At 39.5% G+C, this 10,111-nt stretch overlaps 1 non-coding gene across 1 annotated transcript; it reads left to right on the top strand.

The window, feature by feature from the left end:
* The first annotated feature begins 1,015 nt into the window (after positions 1 to 1,015).
* On the top strand, positions 1,016 to 1,118 carry LOC116216523 (U6 spliceosomal RNA). The gene has a single exon (XR_004159416.1). It is a non-coding gene; the product is annotated as a U6 spliceosomal RNA (small nuclear RNA).
* Positions 1,119 to 10,111: the final 8,993 nt, after the last annotated feature.

Genomic DNA, 10,111 nt, shown 5'->3' on the forward strand with positions numbered 1-10,111 from the left:
GTGTTTTGCTGGAGGTTCTGCTCAGGTCAATCCCCAGAACTTAATCCAAATATTTGGAGAGAGGAATCATGTCTCATATATATTTCCAGAACAGCTTTAATGCAATTTCTCTCACTTACGGGTCATATTTGGTCTTTCATAATATACATGTATAACGTACATATCTGTGATTTCGATTTTTCTTTTTCTTTTTTTCCCTCACAGGTAACTTTGTCTTCATGTCCCCAAAATTATCACGATTAGAAGCATACACACTCATTCAACATCCCACTGTTTTCTCAGTGCTATGATCAGATCAATCATTCAAACAGCTCATCATATAATTTAAGGATAGCTTGATCCTGCGATTTCCCCACTCTTCCTGCAGCTATATCATGTTATACATGTGTAGACTGTAGAGCTCACTTATCAAAGACTAAATCCCATATTTCAGAATATGAAAGCCAAGAAAGAATAAAGCTCAACAAGAAAGAATAGTTTGAAAGCTTTTATATGTGATAGTAGCTGCTTCTTTGAAGAAGTTGTTTCACCTTTTTTTATGGGCTGTTTATGACTGCAGAAGATATGTGAAGAAAAATGCTGACCAGACCAGTACACTTTTCTCCTGTTCTGCCTCCTGATAAGAGAAGCTACATCAGGAACAGACTGAGTAGAGATGCAGTTTTCTATAAAGTCTCATGCAGGAGTCAATTTACTGTACATTCTTGTATAAGTCATGCTCTAGGTATTACTCCCTTACTTAAAAGACTTTTTTTTCTGCCTCAAACTCTCCTTTTTACTGGCTATATAAATTCCGTAATTCCAAGTGGTTTAACTTCTGAATAATCGTAGCACTGAAATTGATACAACTGCCTAAAACAGCAGAACAAAGAAAATATCAACATTTTTTTAGCCAGGTAAAAGGAATCTGAAGTGAAAAAAATCTGCAGCACTCCCAGCTGAAATCAGACTACAAATCTGCATCTTTACATGTTTGATTTCCTATTGTTTTCAAATTGGAAGAACCCTATCTCACTTGCTTCAGCAGCACATATACTAAAATCAGAACAATACAGAGAAGATTAGCATTGGTCCTGCATGAGGATGACATAAAATTTTGTTAAGCATTCTGTCGAGCTATTGGAGCAGGTCCAGAGGAGGGCCACGAAGATGATCAGAGGGATGGAGCACCTCCTCTGTGAGGACAGGCTGAGAGAGATGGGGCTCTTAAGCCTGGAGAAGAGAACGCCCCAGGGTGACCTTATAGCGGTCTTCCAATACCTGAAGGAGGCCTACCGGAAAGCAGGGGAGAGACTTTTTATAAGGTATAAGGGCATGCAGTGACAGGAAAGGGGAAATGGTTATAGACTGGAAGAGGATAGATTTAGACTAGATATTAGACAAAATTCTTTACTGTGAGAGTGGTGGAACAGGTTGCCCAGCGAGGCTGTGGATGCCCCCACCCAGGAGGCATTCAAGGCCAGGCTGGATGGGGCTTTGAGCAACCTGGCCTAGAGAGAGGTATTCCTCCTATAGAAGGAGGTTGGAACTAGATGATCTTAAAGGCTCCTTCCAACCCAAACCATTCTATGACTCTATTATATGATTCTACTATATTTTTATTTGCCCAGAGAAGCTGTGGCTGCCCCATCCCCGGAGCTGTTCAAGGCTAGGTTGGATGGGGCCCTTGCCAACTGAGCTGGTAGGTGGCAGCCCTGCTCTCAGTAGAGAGGTGGAACTGGATGATCTCTAGGATCCCTCCCAACCTAAGCCATTCTATGATTTTATCTTAAGTACTGTTTGACACGTGTTTGAATTCTCATGAGAAAATTAATAGTTCGTTTCAGCAAATTTCTACAATTTCTACTATTCTACTACTTCAGATTCAAATCCTATTTTATTTTGTTTAAGCTCTCTTGAAGACATTTTGGTACAATTCCTCGGTTTGACTTTTATTTCCAAACCTCAACCCCTGATAAAAACCATATTTCAAATCAGCTAACCAGCCCAGCCTAGGTTCACTGGGAGCTCTGAATCTGACTCAAACTTTGTGCAGAGGATAGTGTGCTACTTTGAGTTAGCAACTTTCCAGCAGTTTCTCACCTGCAGGCCACATCTGTCTAACTCATCAACAGAAATGGGCAAATCTGGGCCTAGGACAGAACTGTTTTGTGGAAAAGCTAGGAAATCCCTGTCACTCCCTATTACGATTAAGCAATCACTTTCCCTGGGAACCTGCTTCTGCTGGAGCAGATGAGCCCTTAGCCCTGCAACTGATCTTTTTGTTTGTGTATCTTTCCTGCTTCTCTGTTTACTTAAAGGGACAGAATTGTCAGATCTTGTAAGGCCGGGCTGAGTAACTGATGGCCCGTCCACCTCAGACTTGCATTTTTTAGATTTACTTTTTTTTTTTTTAAAAAGAGGAATCTTATCCAAACATCCAAACATGAGTGAAATGGGAAGATTTATGGAAGCAAAGAAGAGAAAAGTGGAAAAGGAAGTTTATCTTTTTTTTTTTTTAGAGACGCGCTGCTGTGTAAATGCACTGAAAGAATCTTTTGGCTATTTGGGCTTTTGCATAACAGCTAGAGACACAGAGCAATTAGATTTTCTAAGTATAAGCAAGAGAATCTGTTTTGTTTATACAGAAAAGTTCCCCAGAAGAGAGGCAGAAGCGGAGACATAAGTAATAAGCACATATGTTTGGAAAGAGTATAATGTACTTATAAATATTATAGTGGCGTCGCTATAGTTAAGGGTCTGGCAAGAATTCTGTTGTAAACCCTTCTTGTCAGAGGTTCAGAATGGAGCTGTAAAAATTCCAAGCTGCAACTTGGCATGTGAGGGCTCCAGGCAGGAGTGCAGGTTTCCCTCCTGCCCCTTCAGCAGCTTGGCATGAGCCTGATTGCCCACGGGGAATGATGCTAGGCAGAGCCCTCACCTTTCTCTCCAAAAAGCAGATGGTTTGTATTCTTGCCTTGCCAGAAAAGTTGGAATATTGGAAATGTAGTGGGACATGTATTTGTGATGCAGAAAGCAACACTAGTGTATAGATGTGTGGTAGATAGAAACAAACTTTGCAAATGAGTGAATCCTTTCAGATTTAGCCCCAGTCTACATGTCTCTAGATGCTTGGTTTCACAAAGGGAAAATCATGCAACTCTTTAGGAAGTTGCCTTCATAAGCAAAACCACAGAGAAGTGCAAACCAATTAATGATTTTAGAACTGAATTTTTCTTGAGTTTATTCATGGTTTACTGGTTGCACTTTGTTAGCTGTTGAACTTAATGACAAAAGGAAGCATCAGGGTCTGTTTTTGATCCACAGACTATAAGGCCGTGATGTTTTTGTGTATTAACTGGCAAATCTGGCACTGGTAACAAAGGGGAAACTTAACCAGGAGTAAAAAGGAATTCAGCTGCAAGAAATTTAGGCTATCCAAACAAGCAGAGAGAGAAAGAATATTTTACATTTGGTCAGTGTATATGCTCTTTAATTAAACAAAATAACATCAGAAAAAGCCCACTGTATTCCCCTAAGCCAAACACCTTAGGTTTCCTGCACCCAGTATCTGAGGTTTGTTTTTACTGAACAGGAGCTGCAAATCAGCACGCAAAGGATCAAAGGGGACACTGGAAGTTTTTTATTTAGGAGATGGTGGATACATATGCACTAAGCATATAGAGATCTGAAATTGCGCAGGGATTTAGGGACCTGGTTTTGGGGCTTACTTTTCATGTGCATGTCACCTGATCTGGTCTGCATGGCTTAGGTATGCATTACTAGCTATTAAATTATCATTGATGTTGAATTTTGGTAGTGACTAGAGGGGAATGAATTCTCCTCAGGTATCAGGTTGACAAGAAATATACCACAAGAGACATCTCAAACTGCTAAGGCAAAAGGAAAGATCATCAAAATAATAAATCAGTAAGCTAAGCAAAATATATCAGCTCTCCCAGAAAAAAAAAACAAAACTGTAGGCTACAAAACATTTGTTTTCATCATGATGATTGAGAATTTAAGCTGAAAAATGAAATGCCATTCATTAATTTTACTATAAATGGTTACTCAGGTAAAAATGTAATTCACTAAAGGCACTGTTCCTTCTACTTCCTCGACCACTGTGTAGGTTCAGTGCCTGCAGGCCAAGTTTTGAACTGATGTACATCCTGTGCAATCCCACTGAATGGAGTGATGCAGACCATAAGGCAGCACTGCAGTCATCCCCTAGGATCCAGCCTGGCTCCAAGTAAATGTCACCTGGAGAAGCTACTAAGTCCTGTGGGTTAGCAGCGAGTATTTCAGAATACTCAGAAAGTTGAGAGCAATTGCTGCTGGCCTAAAAATCCCCCTAGAATGGGAGTCTGATTTAAATGCAGAAAATTTGGAGCCCAAATTCACTATCCAGTCTACACCAAACCTGCTTTGCAAAATGGTGGGAGATACAGAAATAAAGTGTGGAGCAGTACATAATAAAGCTGTTGATTTTAATATAGATCCTTATGGATTACATGTCTTGTTTCCGACTGTTCAAGTAAAATAACTTGAGAGAAAAGTCTAACCTTTCCTGTTTCACAGTAATTCCACTCAGAATTTACTCCTGCTTTATGATGAAAAAGGGAAGCTGCTGAGTCAAAGGTGAGAAAGAGGCTTAATTTTTTGATCTCTTCAAGGAATTACATACCACTATCTGCAATTACCTGTATAGACCAGTATTTTTTAATTCTGGAAGATAAAGGAAAAAAATAGAGATCTAGTGTCTGGAAGCTGAAGTAATATTAACACAGGAAATAAGGAACATATTTTTAACAGTGAAGGTACTTATCCATTGGAACAAATTACCACGGGTATGTGATGGATTCTCCATCCCTTGAAATGTTTATATCAAACCTGGACATCTTTCGTAAACTATGATCGAAGTCAGCTTGGAGCTCTGGGTTTGCGAGAATTACCAGGTGAAATTCAAAGACTGGTGTTATGCAGGAGGTCAGACTGAAGGCTCATAACTGTCTGCCTTCTGGCCTTAATAGCTGCTATTGCTAGTGAGAGAAGAGATGTTCATGCTTTTAGTTTTGTACAAATAGCCAGAAATGTCTACAGTCCCATGTCTGAATTTCAAAAATAAAAAACGGAATTTCAGAATAGTAGCAGGCTTCACTTTGAAATGTCTCTGAGTAGCTCAGTATTTAACATCTTCATTCACACCATTGGAAGAAAACATCAGTGGCCTCCGGTCCACGTTTTCCATGAGATAATGTAGATAAAGTCTACTTAAAATTAAGTAGACTGAATGATTTTTAATTGTTATTATTACTATTGTTTAAATCACAGAATCTCTTTGGAACTGCCTGTTTTAGCTCCCTGCTTTAGTGACAATTATAATTCCAGTGGTAACTATTCATTCCTTTCACCTAGTATGTTTTGGAGGGGACGTTGGCTGTATGTAATATTTAAGTTGAAAGTAGCTATTGCAGTATAGCTAAAACAGAAATTATACTCTCAAAAATATACATTAAGGTGTGAAAATTAATTTTCTTCCCTGAAACTAAACTACAGCTAGATCACATATAACGTGATCCTTATTCCATGTAAGGGCATTTTGTGTGTGTGTATACATTTGTATGTATGCATGGGATGCATGCATGTGGTAATTTCAGTAAAACAAAGAGAGAGGGAAACCATGGAAAATCCGATCCAGTACTACAGAATTCCTGAACAGGTAGTCCATGCATCAATCTCTCCTCACTTCACATTCTCAGGACAGTTCAATGTGCCTGAGGCCTCAAAGGAATTTTTCTCATATGCCTCCAATGTTTTTATAAGGCTGCCTTGGCAGGAAATACATATGTTCTTAATAATGATTAAAAAGAATAAATTCACCTTTCAAAATCAAAGTGCAAATGGCATAGCAGGTGTAATTGAGGCAAATGATTATAGTGCAGATCTGTCTTTACAGAAAAAGCTCAAGGGAATTTACTATCTCCACAAGGATATAGTATTTTCAGTAGATATTGAGTATGTGGTTTGCCAAGAATTTGAGGCTAAGTATAAAACATGCCATTCAAACAATGAATATGAGCATTCAACTGGGGCGAAGAACAAGTTTTAAAAAGAGAAAAACAATAAACATAATTTGAAATAACCCAGATATAAACTCCATATGTGGAATCTAAGAGGCTAACATGGGATGAAAATGAACATTCAACTTGGAATCTCTGTACTGCAAATACAGTACAGAAAGGATTTTTATGATCAGATGGATAGCCCAAACTCTACTTGATGACATGCATTCTCCTGTGATTAAATGAAGAAGATAAGGAATACATGCTTTGCATACAAGTCCTTAAGCATCTTTAGGTAGGATGTAGGCCATTCAGAGCATAATTCTTCTGAGTGAGGAACTATTTCTCTATAAGCCTGATGTATATTTCCATCATGCTTTGAGAAATACTGGCTCCTAGCATTCTCTAAAAGGACTTTTGAGATCAGACATTCACTGTGCATCAAGCCACTCTTTCCAGCTGGCACTGTGCAGCAGGACCGTTGCAAAGCAAATAGGAGAGGAGTGGATGAGCTTCAGCTCAAAATACAATTGACCAGATCTTTCCTCCAAACTGGAGTAAAGAGGATGGAAGAAAAAATAACATGTTGTTCACAGATTTCACAACTTGGATTCAAGGAATGTTTGTTATAATTATTTATTTTATTTGCCTATCACCATGGTAGCTCAGTTCTCCACTTATAAAAAAAAAATTAGAAACACATTGGGGCCACATTTCATGAGATCTTGAATGTTATTTTCTGCTGTGTAATTGTTTCTCCTTCATTGACTAGTAATTAAGCTGCAGTATGCCTAGGTTTGCAAATCCTGCAGACTTGGAAAATTCCTCTAATTTTTAAAGTTTGTTTGTTTGCCAGGTGTTTTTTTTTCCCTCCAGGCCTGTCCAACTCTGAAAATTACAACTTAAGTAAAACCAAAACCATAAGTGTCATGTATCACTGAGGGATTACCTTACCACATTAATATTCAATAATGCCAGCTACCCTTGTTCAGCACACGAGGGCCTCGATTCCACTGAGTGATGAAATGGGGCCCAAAATTTTAGTGGAGAGAGAGTAAGGGCTTTCTTGCAAAGCTGGTCAACATTTTCAAGGATAGATTTTTTTCTGTGCACACAGACTGCTTACAGCAGCTTCTGGTAAGCAAAATACTTTGATAATCTTCTCCTAAAATGTTATAATTTTAAAAGTTGGAAAGAAAATCCAACAACAATCCATAATTTTCACTCCTGTCCAAATGAAACCGGGCTCTTTCAGAACTGTTCTATTTTCTTTATTTTTGCCTCTTTCCTAGCCTCCACTGACCAAGCTCTGCCTTTGTGATGTGTGCATTCTGTAAGTTGCTGAGGCATATAATGCAGATGAAAGGAAGAGGTAAGGCTGTAAGTGGAGCACCTCACTATTATGCAAAAGCTTTTTTAGTCCAGGCAGTATTTTGTGACATATGCATTTGTCAGATCATGCTCTGGTGACAGACCCTTGGCATGAAATGTGTTGCTTAATTGGGAGATTAAGGTTGCTGAAGATAACAAATTTTGCTGGACCTAGCAGAAGAGCTCCGAGGTGCCAAGCAAGCTGGATAGTACTCATTTCTGAAGAAAAAGAGCTTCAGCTCAGGAGTCCTATGCTACTTTAAATCTAAGACTGGATGGTAATCCTGTTAATGCAGTAACATGCAAAAGCATGCTTGGGGGAGGCTGTGCAGGGCTGTTGATTGCTCCCTCCTGAAGTCTCCCCTCACTTTCCAGGGTGATTGCTCCTGATCTCATTAGCAATCCACGACCCCAAAGATTGGATCCCATGTGTCTACTCACAGAACAACCAGCGGAACACAGGGTGAGAGCCAACATCACATGATCTTTCCATTTTTCAGGAAATGAAGTTTTAGCACCCTAGAACTGCAGCTGGATGGGAATGATCTATTTTGCCAGGAGAGATGGGAACTGGGACTTTGGCCTATCTGCCAACTCCAGAGCATTGGCATCAGCGCATCCCACCATGGGGACATCCATGCAGTGAGGCAGGAGCTGTGCCTGTGGCCATCCAGCCAGACAGCTCACCATGGCCCTCACCCCTCAGCTTCTTGTGTTTGAGACCTCAGTGCTCCTGCAGCACAAAAATGTTTCCAGATGAGTGGATCTTTTCCAAGTGTTTGCCTTTTGGCTATTAGCACTGCAATAGCAAACAAGTTTTGTCATGGTGAGAGAACTTCCTTTGGTTCCTTCCCCCCAGAAAGTCGCATCTTGTTTGTTGTGCCATGACAGCATCTTTGAGCTATCCTGAGTGAGTGTGTTAATCCTAGAAGGGACGAATTGAGGTGTTTGGCTGGCAATTTTTAAACTCCAGATGGCCATCCTCCAACTACCTGCCGGCTTGAATAGGAAATATGTCTCCTGACAGGCTCACTTCCTTCCATTTGCATTGTTTTCAGCAAAAATAGATTTTTAATAACTCCCATAATAACAGTCTTGCAAGGTGCGGCCTGCAAACATTAGCTCAAAACAGGACAAACATATTGCAATGTCTGTTGACTTTTCACCTATCAGTGGCCCCTAGCCAGTGGGCTGTGGCTGGTGATTAACAGTAGAATAGGAAGCGACCTAAGATTAAATATTGCTAAGAAGTGCCTGATATCCAAAATTAGAGTCCAGAACTTCAGCTGCTGCAAATTAGCTGAGGATCTGCTCAGAATGTTTAAGGATGCTGGTGAAATGAATTTTGTCACTGATCTTTTCTAACTCATCAAATCCTTCTCATACTGTATTTCTTTTCAGACATTTCACTATTTGATGTGCATTAATGCATCACAGCTGAGAATGTGTGGAGCCATAGTTGGCCTTGTTTAGTTAACTTTTAAGCTAACTGCAACTTTTCTTCAAAGACTGGTGTTTCATAGCACTTGTGTTTCCTCCTACCGTGCATATACCTTCTTACCTTGTGCCAAACTTTAGCAACATTTCTAAGGATTTACAATTATGAGGCAGTGGTACTGGATTTCGAAATCTGCACTTCAAAGGGCACTTCAAAGCTCTTCTGACTTTTTGTACTGTCTGTCTCTCATACCTCCATCACTTTTGCCAAGAGTTTGATTAGAGCCAGTGTACTTAGACACCCATCCAGGGCTTCTAAGAGATTATCATTCTCCTCTCCTCTCCTCTCCTCTCCTCTCTCTCCTCTCCTCTCCTCTCCTCTCCTCTCCTCTCCTCTCCTCTCCTCTCCTCTCCTCTCCTCTCCTCTCCTCTCCTCTCCTCTCCTCTCCTCTCCTCTCCTCTCCTCTCCTCTCCTCTCCTCATTAAATGACAATGTGTATGATATAATCATATGTATTTTCTAAACTGTTTGCAATAGAAATGACTTTTAAAGCAACTATTCTGTATAGAGACAAAAAAATTCAGATCTGTTTCTGTACAGAAAATGGAAAATCCTGTTTTCAAGCTATCCGTCTAAGTATTCCTGTACTTTAAATTTGAGTACATTTGACATACTAATTTAAACAGAAGCACTTAAAAAAATGTAGATTTACCATTCCTCTTTTTTGTCCTTTATAACTTTTTGTATACATATATATATATATAAGTATGTGAAAATTTCCAAATTCTAGGTTTCTGAATCAGAGTATAGTCATCTAGAAGTCCAAATTAGATCCAGTAACAGAACTTGGTAGAGATCAGTCCTTCATGGTACAGTAGCTTTCCTAAGTTAATTACACTTTCCCATTGTTATTTCTTTCTTTGTAAAGTCTATGAAGGGTTCCATATGTTCTCGCTAGTTCACACTATAGCTAGGGATTTTATTGTGGTCTAAATATAGCAAATAAATAGTCCAGATATGCTCAGATTTATTTTGAAAACTTTAGTCTGGATAAAATGAAGGATATGACATTCAGAAGTAAATTTATGAGACTAGGAACAACAACAAGGAGCAGCTGGGAAGCGAGTCAGGAACAGAAGTGTTATCTCTTAACAACCTTCACTTGTACAGAGTGCTGATTATTTCAGAAAAAAATCTCAGCTGCTCTGACCACGTCTGTTTTTTTGAGGAGTCCTCTGTTATATCCTCTTTCTAAATG

Source organism: Meleagris gallopavo, chromosome 3 (assembly GCF_905368555.1).
Source record: "Meleagris gallopavo chromosome 3, MGAL_WU_HG_1.1, whole genome shotgun sequence".
In the NCBI taxonomy this organism is placed as follows: domain Eukaryota; kingdom Metazoa; phylum Chordata; class Aves; order Galliformes; family Phasianidae; genus Meleagris; species Meleagris gallopavo.